The following is a 10,236-nucleotide window of genomic DNA, read 5'->3' as shown; positions in this document are numbered from 1 at the left end:
GCAAAACGCATTAACTGGTTTGGTAATTGATCAGAAGGTGTAGCCTATAACTGTTCAGGCAAGGCTTGCAACGTAGTTGGGAAGAAGTCTTCTAAGTTGGTCCGTAGGAAAACTGAAGCTGACTGTTGGGAACAGTGTCTCATTATTAGATTGTAAAGCTAATATCTGAACCTAACATGTTGTCCAAGTCTTTGGTCATGATATCTTATCAAGTGCAAAGCATATTCATGCAAGTGAACATGTTTTGTCCTTGGTTGGAGTGGCAGTGCAGATCCGTTTGGGAACAATGTTGGGAAAGCCATAGCGAACAAGCCTTCGGTGTTGTATTCATTAATGGGTGAGCAACTTATTTCGGGCCAAGTTGCAACATTTCAATCATCCTTATCTAGGTGCAATATCTTTTTAATGGCATCTAGTTCAGGGGTTGAACATGACAACTTTGGAATGAATGATGATGTGGTCTGTAATTCAACTTCATCATCATTATAGAATGACTCTTGTGTTGGGGAAGGAGGCTGTAGATCAATGCAATTTGGAAGGGCATGCAAATAAACAGATATATCGGTAGATGTTTATGGCAATAATTCAGCAGCTGCAATGTCAATGATAACATCACTATAGTAGTGGTCATGTTGAATTTTGTAATTCAATGCGTCCATAGCATGGAATCTGTTTACATAACAGTCATATTTTTTGCCTTCGAGATTTGTCCTTCGAATAATTACAATCTCCAAATGTTGGAATTTGTGTGGCAAAGTAGTTGCTATTTCTGAAATGTCTTGTGGGAAATTAATGGTGTGTCCTATATATTTGTACTGACCACCCCTAGCATGGCTAACTTGCAAAACAGGAGCAATCCTTGCTATAAGCATTTCTTCTACTTGTGAAAGTCATTTTAAAACTATGGGTTGTTCGCCAATATCCATATTGTTTGCAATAGAGAATCGGTGAACACCCTTTTCGTTATAGCATCTTGAGCAAATGACGTCAGGTTGAGTTAATTTGACATGCATACCAACATACTTTTCTTTCCAGATTGTACATATGTGTAGATTTGACAAGCTATCTATTCTTGTTCGGAAAGAAGCCAATGCATTTGTAAATTCAGAAGATCTGAAATGGTCTAAGATTGGTATTGTTGTAGCAATAAAAGTTACATTTGTCTACTGATCAATTGGAAAAGGTTGCCTGTAGGGTTGTTCATATTGTGCGACTGACTGGGCGAGCACAGTTGAATGTGGCAGGAGCATATCTGAAGGATGGGTTGCAGATGAGCTTGACAATATTTGAGGTATGGGAATACCAGTAGACTGGGTTGCAACCAGATTTGGCAATGGCTGCAAAGTATTGGAATCCATGTTTTGATTAAGGCGTTTGTATTGCCGCTTTATAGAAATTTCTCTCTATGTTTTGCATAGTAAAGCCTATTTTGTTCTTTCTTTCTAGCTTTTTTGAAATCAGATATTTGTGTAGCAGGCTCTTTGGAGATCTGAGAGAAATACAAGAATGGTGGTGTGTTAGAATGAGAAGTATTAAAGGGGAAAAAACAAGTGGAGGGCTATTGAGTGTGAGGCACATTTGGTTGGAAGTGTATTTGCGATGCAAGAATATGAAATGAAGTGAAGAGTCCTCAATTGGTAGAACCCCAATTCCCTTCCAATGGTTCTCCACCCTCCTCTGTCAATTGAAGATGAAGGGAATTCTATTTTATGGATGGCCTAATGATAAGGGGCGCACCTCGATCAAGTGCATTTGTGCAAGGGTGTATATGGGTGTGGTTGCATACTTATATGTATAGAAATGGTATGCAAGGGTGCATTTAAATGGCGCAGTGCATTTATGCAAGGGTACATATAAATGTGGTTGTTTAGATGAATGCAAGGAAATATGTACATACTTATTTATGTATATAGACATATATGTAGTTCAAAATTGTTTATAGTTAGATGTGTACATATGTAAATACATAGACAGAGGAGCATATATATGTATATGCACATACACACATGCATATATTCCTACATAGATATATATAGATAAATAGGTAAATAGTCAGATATATGTAGTTTAGAATAGTATATACTTACATATGTGCATATGTAGATAGATAAATATGTTAACATATATATGTATATGTATATGTATATATACTAACATGCATGTGTGTGTGTGTGTGTGTGTGTGCGCGCGCAGAGTTAGATGCATATGTATAAAGATTTATTTAAAGAAGGTAGCATATATGCAATTTAGAATGCCAATCTAATGTCGTTTGACGGGCAGGTCATGAGAACAACCATTATAAAGGAACAACATTAATTTAACAAAGGACATTGCAGAATACAGGTAGCATGGCTATTATTATGGACAGAAGACAAATACATTAATGCCTTAGTTAAGAAAAAAACTGAAACAATCATATAAAGGTGGGAAAGAAGGATATAGAGTAACAAATGTTTGAAAAGAGTAACTAATCTAAGATATAGATTAACAAAGTTAAATAACAAGAAAAGGAAAAAAATTTGGCGAAAACACATAGCTTAGACGTTGATTCCTTAAGAAAATGTAAATATGAAGTACAAAATCTATTGGGCACGCAAAGAATACCAACAACCTATGCAAGGGCGTGAGGTCTTGTTACAACCAATAAGTTGAAAAGAGATGATAGCAAACATAGATGTGGACAACCATGTTTTTAATTTCTGGTTTTTTCCGAAAATCCTATATGTCTGCACTAAATTAGTAATTCACTATTTCATAGGGAAGTTAATTTTCGAAGAAGTGATTACAATATAACAAAGTTATAATTGAGTAATTTGCAACCATTCTTGTTTTTTATTTGGCAAGATTCTATCACAATGCAATAAAGTTGTAGCTCACAAGTTGCTTTAAATTCTAACCCAATGTGAAATAACACAGATGCAATTTCAGAACGTAGATGAAAGAATACAAGTAGAATGTAAATGTGCATGAACAATCATTGAAAAGATAAACTTGTTGGACCATAATTGGAGGGGTGAATTTGAGTCTCGTAAATTCGTGTAAGAACCTTTTAGTGGAAGACTTATTCTAGTAAAAAGAGGCCTTTGTGAGGTGAAAGTTACATGAAAATAATACTTACCATTATGGTTGACCAAGTAAACAAAGACGAAGGAAAAATAGTAATTGTAGGAAGCATTTTAGACAATGGGGAAATTGGATTAATGGTAGTTAATCCTATCACGGCCTCTTCCATTCAAAAGTCCTATCAATGATTCTGGTAACATATAATCTAACAAAGCTTTACAATATAGAAGACCTCCAAACTATGCTGGCAAGGTAGAATATAACAAAAGTGTATTATGGCAGAAATATGTTGTTCAAAAATCATGAAAGATAGTGAAGACGCTTCAATCGGTTGTGACATTCTTCTATTGTGACATTCTTCTATTTGCATCTCAATTCTTCTGTTTGTTGTGCCTTGTGTTGTCTACTTGGGGATGATGCAAAGCATTGAGCTCTCATTTGGTCTCTTCCATGTTGACTCAAAAGACACACATTCCCTTCTTCCAATATGCTTGTGCTTCCACTATGTTTGGGGGATAAGGTTAATTTAATACAAATATTCAGGCTATACATTAATATTAATAAGAGCATACTGACCCCGAAGTTAGTGGAGCCCTTATGTGCTTTATGTTTTATGACCATTATCCTTTGATTTGCCATTTCTTGTGGGCATATCATTGTGGTAATGTGCTTGTCTTTGGATTCATGCTACCTTAAATAAATCGCTACCTATCAAGCATGTGCAATCATTTTAACGTGGGGGCATACACTCTGCTCAATGTTTCACTTTATGCACATACCATAACATATTTCAATACTCAAGTTACTTTGCAAACTAAGCCTTTTTCTTTGTAATTTTGTATTCTTTTTTTTTTCACGACTCAAGTGAACCTTAGCAGGCTAGCAGTCATGATTCTCTCTCTTTTCTCTAATTTCCCTTTTATCTTGATATTGAAGTAGTAAGACACGAAAGACCCTTGGGGGCTTAGTGTGTCTTGTCTCTTTGATGCCTTGATGAAAGTTTTCAATGCAAACCTTTGTACTTTACTATGAGTATGCTTAGTCTCATACTCTCGTAGAAGTGGGGGTAAATGTAGTATCCTAAATTGTACTCGCCACTACAATTTTATCCTCACTTAGGAATCACTTTCATTTTCATCCTCTAAATCTTGATTGAATCTCTGATTCCACTCACAGTAGTCATCGAACTCAACTTTTCAATTGTCTATGCTTTCCTCCCCCTTAATCTTGGGACCTTGATGTCCAGGATCAGTGCCATGGCCCTCTCAAAAAGGGCCCATTTTGGGGCCTCATAATAGTCACTCAGTTTGAATGGGAACCTAGATCCCGTGTTGTCCTGTGTCAAAAATTTAATTAATTTTTTACTAGCAAGTATAAAAGAAGGTCTACCCCTCTCATTTTAAACCTAATGAACAAATTGAAGATCTCAATTACACTCTAGAAAATTCAAGTGAGCAAGCAATTAGTCATCTATAAATCATTGGAGTAGAAGTAAAGTCAAGATTCAAGCATTAGAGATGAAATTCATGTTCTATGTTTTATGAAGACTATCTACATGAAACCCTAATTCCCTGTGAAGACAAAAAAAAATCATTAAAGGTACATCATTAGTGTTACATTCATCTTTAGTCTTTACCTCAAAAAGAAAGCTTTTCATTACACTACTTCATTTACATTCCAATTCTATTTCATGGTTAATTCCCAAAACTGAGGTTTGACCCAAGGAAAACCCCTATTCCCAAATATTTTCTCTTTTTCACTGTGTGTCGGAACAGGTACAAAGTTGCGTTTTAGAGGATCAACAATATTCACAAAGACAAACAAGTTCCCCTTTTGATGGAAAAAATTTCAGAGGACCAAGGGGTCCACCACCATGGTCCTGAAAATTCAGGTTGATTTTTTGGGAACAGATCCAAACCTTCATCTAGTGCTCAAATCCAATTTTGTGGCTCCATTTGACGATTGACACTCACTATTTATGCATAATTGCTTCAATAATCCACCATTATATCCTAATCTTTAATTAATTTGAATTCAATTCAATTCAAGGGAAAGAAGAGCCCCATTTAGGAGGCGTGGAATTAGATCAGAATCTAGCTCTATTAGGCTTAGATCTATCAATTTTCTATCTATCCCTAATGTGATGGTAATTAAGCAAAACATTAATGATCATACTACATCCCTTGATGAAACCCTAATTTTTCACCATTATGAATTTCATTTTCTTTATATACTTTAGCGTGCATATGCATGAAGTTTCATATGACTACTAAATTCAAGGCTAAATGTAGCATCATAAATTATGCTCCATAATGACGCAAGACCAATTTCATACTCTATTTGGCACATTCCTTGGTTTCCACTCCCCTAGTGCATTTTAGGACCATTGCTAGCCTCAAGCCTAAACCTCAACTCAAGCAATATTCTATGATTAGCTCTAGAAGACTTTACCAATGATCGTAATCCTATGGATTTTACCAAATTCCTGAGATAGGAACATGTTTAATATATTAGGCCCATTCTCTTGTATCTTTCCTTTGAACAAGCCAATAGGCATGGATCCCATCACCCAAAACTAGTTTCTTTCCTATTTGGCATGGAATTTTGAGACACGATGTGTGTCAACCTTTATTTGTGTTATGTGTTTTTGGTTTTGATAATTGATCATTCTGTATCATTTTTTTAAGTCAAAAATTGACCTTTTGACTCATATATAAACACGAAATTTAGCACTTGAAACTATCTAATGATTTGAATTCTAAGGGGAAAATCTACCAAAATAAAGACGTAGCTCCTCAAATCTAAAAGTGTTCTTGATCTACATACAATTTATATTGTTGTAACTAGCACTTTTGAAGTTATAATGGAAGCTCTTTGAATGTTGACGGATTACTTGGAACTATGCAATCACTTATTTGCCATGAGGGATAAGTTTAATGAAAACAATAAAAATATTTTTTTGGAAACCTAAATTATTTTATTCTCCTATAAAAAAATAAAAAGTAAGTAATATTTCCCTTACTTACCCAATATAATAATTGGATCACTAACTTGCCACAAGACATAAATTTAGTGGAAAATTATAGAAACAATGCTTTGAATTTTGAAACTAATGATTCACTCTTAAAATAAAATAGTATTTCTCTTACATACCCTTCTTAACAATTCCTTGAAAATTGAAACTATATTCCCTTTTAAATTAAAATAATATTTCTATTGGTAATCAAGCTTAACTATTTGATGGCTTATTGAGAAAAATCATGTCAAATTTTTTAAACTTTTTAAACATTTATTGTCTATACCTACCCACTATCTACTTTGAGTAATTTCCATTTAAAATATTCTAATTTTCCTTGCCTACCAAAGATAACCATTAGATCACTAATTTTCCATGGTGCATAAGTTTAGTGGAAAATTATGGAAACAAATATTTGGAAATTGAAACTATTGATTTTCTTTTAAAATAAAATAAAATAATATTTCTTTTACCTTCATTATGGCTTATTCCAAAATTATTAATCTATTTAATTATTTATTATCTCTACCTAACCTCTATCTACTCTTAGTAATTTCCTTTTAAATTATTTAGTTCCCTTATCTACCCAAGATAACTATTGGATCATTGTTTTGCCACGGGCCAAATTTTAGTTAAAATTTGTAAAAACAACCTTTTGAAAATAGAAACTATTGATTGATTTTTGAAATAAAATAATATTTCTCTTACCTACCCTACTTAACCATTAGATTACATATTAAAAAAAATCTTACTAAAATTACTAATTTTCCAAGGGACATAAGTTTAGTGGAAAATGATAAAACCAACTTTTTGAAAATTGAAATTGTTGAATGGCTCCAAATGAGACCACCAAGGATCAAGTTTTGAGCCTATGGAAAGCATTGACGAGGTATATAAGTTAAAAAATAAATAATTTAAATATTTAAAATTAATTTTTTTTTTTAAAGAAAAAAAAATCACAATTCTTATTGGTGAAGAAACAATTGAATAATAATGAGTTAAGAAAAATTGAGTGCAATAATACAATAAGTACTAATAAGTTACCAAGGAATAATTGAATAACAATGACTTTAGAAAATTTGAGTGCAATAATACAACAAGTACTAATAAGTTACCTTCATACACTATAATTCCAATATTACCTTTATCCAATCCTAAGGGTTGACATTGGAGATACAAATAAGTGATACCAAAATTACCCTTAATAACCATCCAATTATTAATTTGCCACACTGCATAAGTTTAGTGGAAAATTATAGAAACAATTTTTTGATAATTGAAACTATTGATTTGATTTAAAAATAATAATAATATTTCTTTTGCCTACTCTTCCTCAATATTAGATGACATATTTGGAAAAAATCATACTAAAATAACCCTTACCTACCCAAGATAACCATTGGATCACTATTTTGCCTGGAGGCATAAGCTTAGTGGAATATTATAGTAACAACTTTTTGAAAATTGAAACTATTAATTCACTTTTAAAATAAAATAATATTTTTCATACCTACCCTTTTAACAATTGGATGGCTTTTTGGAAAAAAACTATATTAAAACTCATTGCATTTTAAAACTTGCAGTCTAACTCATGCTCATGCATATGCAAAAAGTGCTACCCTTAGTTGTCCTTGGTGACAAAAAGGGTGCCATTTTGTTATCAGCAACTTGTAATATATTTGTAAAATGTTTTGAGCGTTAAAATAAAACAAAAGTATTTTGTTGGAAGTAAATTAAAACTCTTTCAAAAGTTTTTCTCTGGCTGAGTTTATCAAACCCTAATACATCCACCGCTATGAGTTTCACTCTAGCAGTTACAGGGCAAAATATTGTCAGATTTTGGTTATGGGTTTTTGGTATGACAATCCGCAAGGTTAAACGAGTCGAATGGTGGTCTTAGTTGCTGATTTCAATGGGATTTTGTGCAGATATTTAGGATTTCATTCTCCGGTACATCTCTTCAAAAGAACAGGTAATATTGTTTCGAAATACTCTCGTTCTTGCAGTTTTCAGGGAGATATCTGAGATTATTTGAATTATAAATGATAAATAATTCAAAGATTAGTTGGTTGCTTTGAAACTTTTCAACGTTCTGTTATTTCTGAAAATTTCAATTAAAAAAAAAAAAGATTTTACAGCTGCAAGGTTTTATGTTTTTTAATGAAATCGTTTTTGTTGATTTCGTTACAAAGAGGATAATTTCTTTTCTTTACAAAGAACAGGTTAGTCGATTGATTAAACCCTAACCCAGTGTGGGTAACCATATACGAGGGTTACTCTTGAAGACACTCTTTGATCATGTTCTGAAGAGCACATTGAAATTATATAAGTTTTTGGAAACAGGACTTTTATGAAAAAAACAGAGAGAGAGAGAGATAGAGAGACTTGAATAAGAAAATTAGTAAAAAGAAGATTGACAGACATTTTGTTTTTCATAGTGTTCTGGACTATTACTCTGTTTTGCATAGTACTTGATGCCACTGAGGTTGGAGTTATTATTATTATCCAGAGATTGAGTGTACTCTCTCTGATTGTGTTTAAAATTTAAATATCTCTCTGATTGTGTTTAAAATTTAAAAATATCATTCTCTGTCTGCTATACAGAGATATGAAGGACATTGTTGCAATTTTTTTAGTGGGAATCAGATTGAGATATTATTATACTCGCTCCAACCATTGATAGTTTTGTGACTGCAGAACATAGTGCAGTCATAAAGGTACCAGTGATTGTAGCTTGAGTTGGCAATTTTTGATGTTGTATAAGGAAGAGGGGTTGGTGCTCCTTGAGGCCTTGTGGCTTCTAAATTTTGTGTACTGAGTTGGTGTGAAATAATACAAGGAATCTTTTATCGAGTGGTTTTTCTACCCCAAGAGGGTTTTCCACCCATGAAAATTATGGTGTTATGTGTCCAATCTTGTCTCATTTTGTTTCACATGCTCTGATACTTTAGATCTTTTATTATTTTTTCTTTCTCTCTCTACTGTGTACAAATCATTTTTAGATGTTGCGTGTTTTGTGAAAAGTGGCAAAATCATCTTGTTTTCAGAAATCTTAAATCAAAGATTATCTGTCTATCATTTGAATGGTCATTTTACATACTTTGTTAACAGTGTTGTTTTTACAATGTTTTGTCATATTTGGGTAAACTTACAACTCATGTGTTTAATGCCATCCACCTGTTGCTAATCAAGATAGCCCTTTTCAAAAAAAAAAAATTGAGTCAAAATTGTGACACTCTGATTCAACCCCCCCCCTCTCAGAGTGTCTCCACTTCCAACAAAAAGGAGCATAAGAGAAAGATGGGTTTTGAAAGGATTTTTCGATAGATGTTTTTAAGTTGATCTCTTCTACATTTTGATAAAAGAGGTTTATTATCTCATAAATTTGCAGGTCAGTAAATAACTCTTCAAAATGAGTTCTTTTCCTTCTTTTTAGACTTTATAATCATAATCTTTCATTTCCTTATTTTTGGCTTTACAATGATAGTCTTTTATTTTCCCCCTTTTTTTGGCTTATTATGTGAAATTAGGTTTTGTTTGTTTTATATGCAAACAAAAAATTCTAAACAAATAATCTAATACATAGATAATTTGAGATTTTCACTGTTTGAGAGATTGTTGAGAGAGATCTGAAATATTGAATGAACAGTATATACAATAGCACTCAAAAAATATTTTATCAATTCATAAATATACTAAATTTTTTCACCATTAAAGAATCATGTAATCATAAGAAATGATAACAAATTTTAAATCTAAATTTAATTTTATACTAGATCTCACCAATAATCTATCTTTATGTACATTTCAACCATTGTATTCTCCAGCTCATCCTTGTTTCTACTCATCGTGCTTCCAGATCCTTCATGCAATCGTTTGACAAGGTTTAGCAGCAGAAAATAAATGGAGAACAAAGAAGGACCAAGTATCTATAATAGATCTATAAATTTATATGTTTTTATGAATTTTATTAGATTCATATTATATTGAATCCCGTTCATCTATTTGTATTTTTTTTAATCTTGTAATGCATTGATTCATATTGAATCTCATCCAACAAAGAAAAAGGATGCAAGAAGATCGTGATTCTGTATACTGCAAAAGACTTAAAAGCTGGGAAAACTAATTGGAAAAAGAAAAGGATGCAAGAAGATCGT

The 10,236-nt window shown here is 32.5% G+C and overlaps 1 long non-coding RNA gene across 1 annotated transcript; it reads left to right on the top strand.

The window, feature by feature from the left end:
- The first annotated feature begins 7,851 nt into the window (after window positions 1-7,851).
- Window positions 7,852-10,005, top strand: LOC131872521 (uncharacterized). Its single transcript, XR_009370661.1, has 2 exons — window positions 7,852-8,051; window positions 9,939-10,005. It is a non-coding gene; the product is annotated as an uncharacterized LOC131872521 (long non-coding RNA).
- The last annotated feature ends 231 nt before the right edge of the window (window positions 10,006-10,236 follow it).

Source organism: Cryptomeria japonica, unplaced genomic scaffold (assembly GCF_030272615.1).
Source record: "Cryptomeria japonica unplaced genomic scaffold, Sugi_1.0 HiC_scaffold_639, whole genome shotgun sequence".
NCBI lineage: Eukaryota > Viridiplantae > Streptophyta > Pinopsida > Cupressales > Cupressaceae > Cryptomeria > Cryptomeria japonica.
Note: the sequence above shows the minus strand (reverse complement) of the source record. Positions and strands in the feature narration are given on the sequence as shown.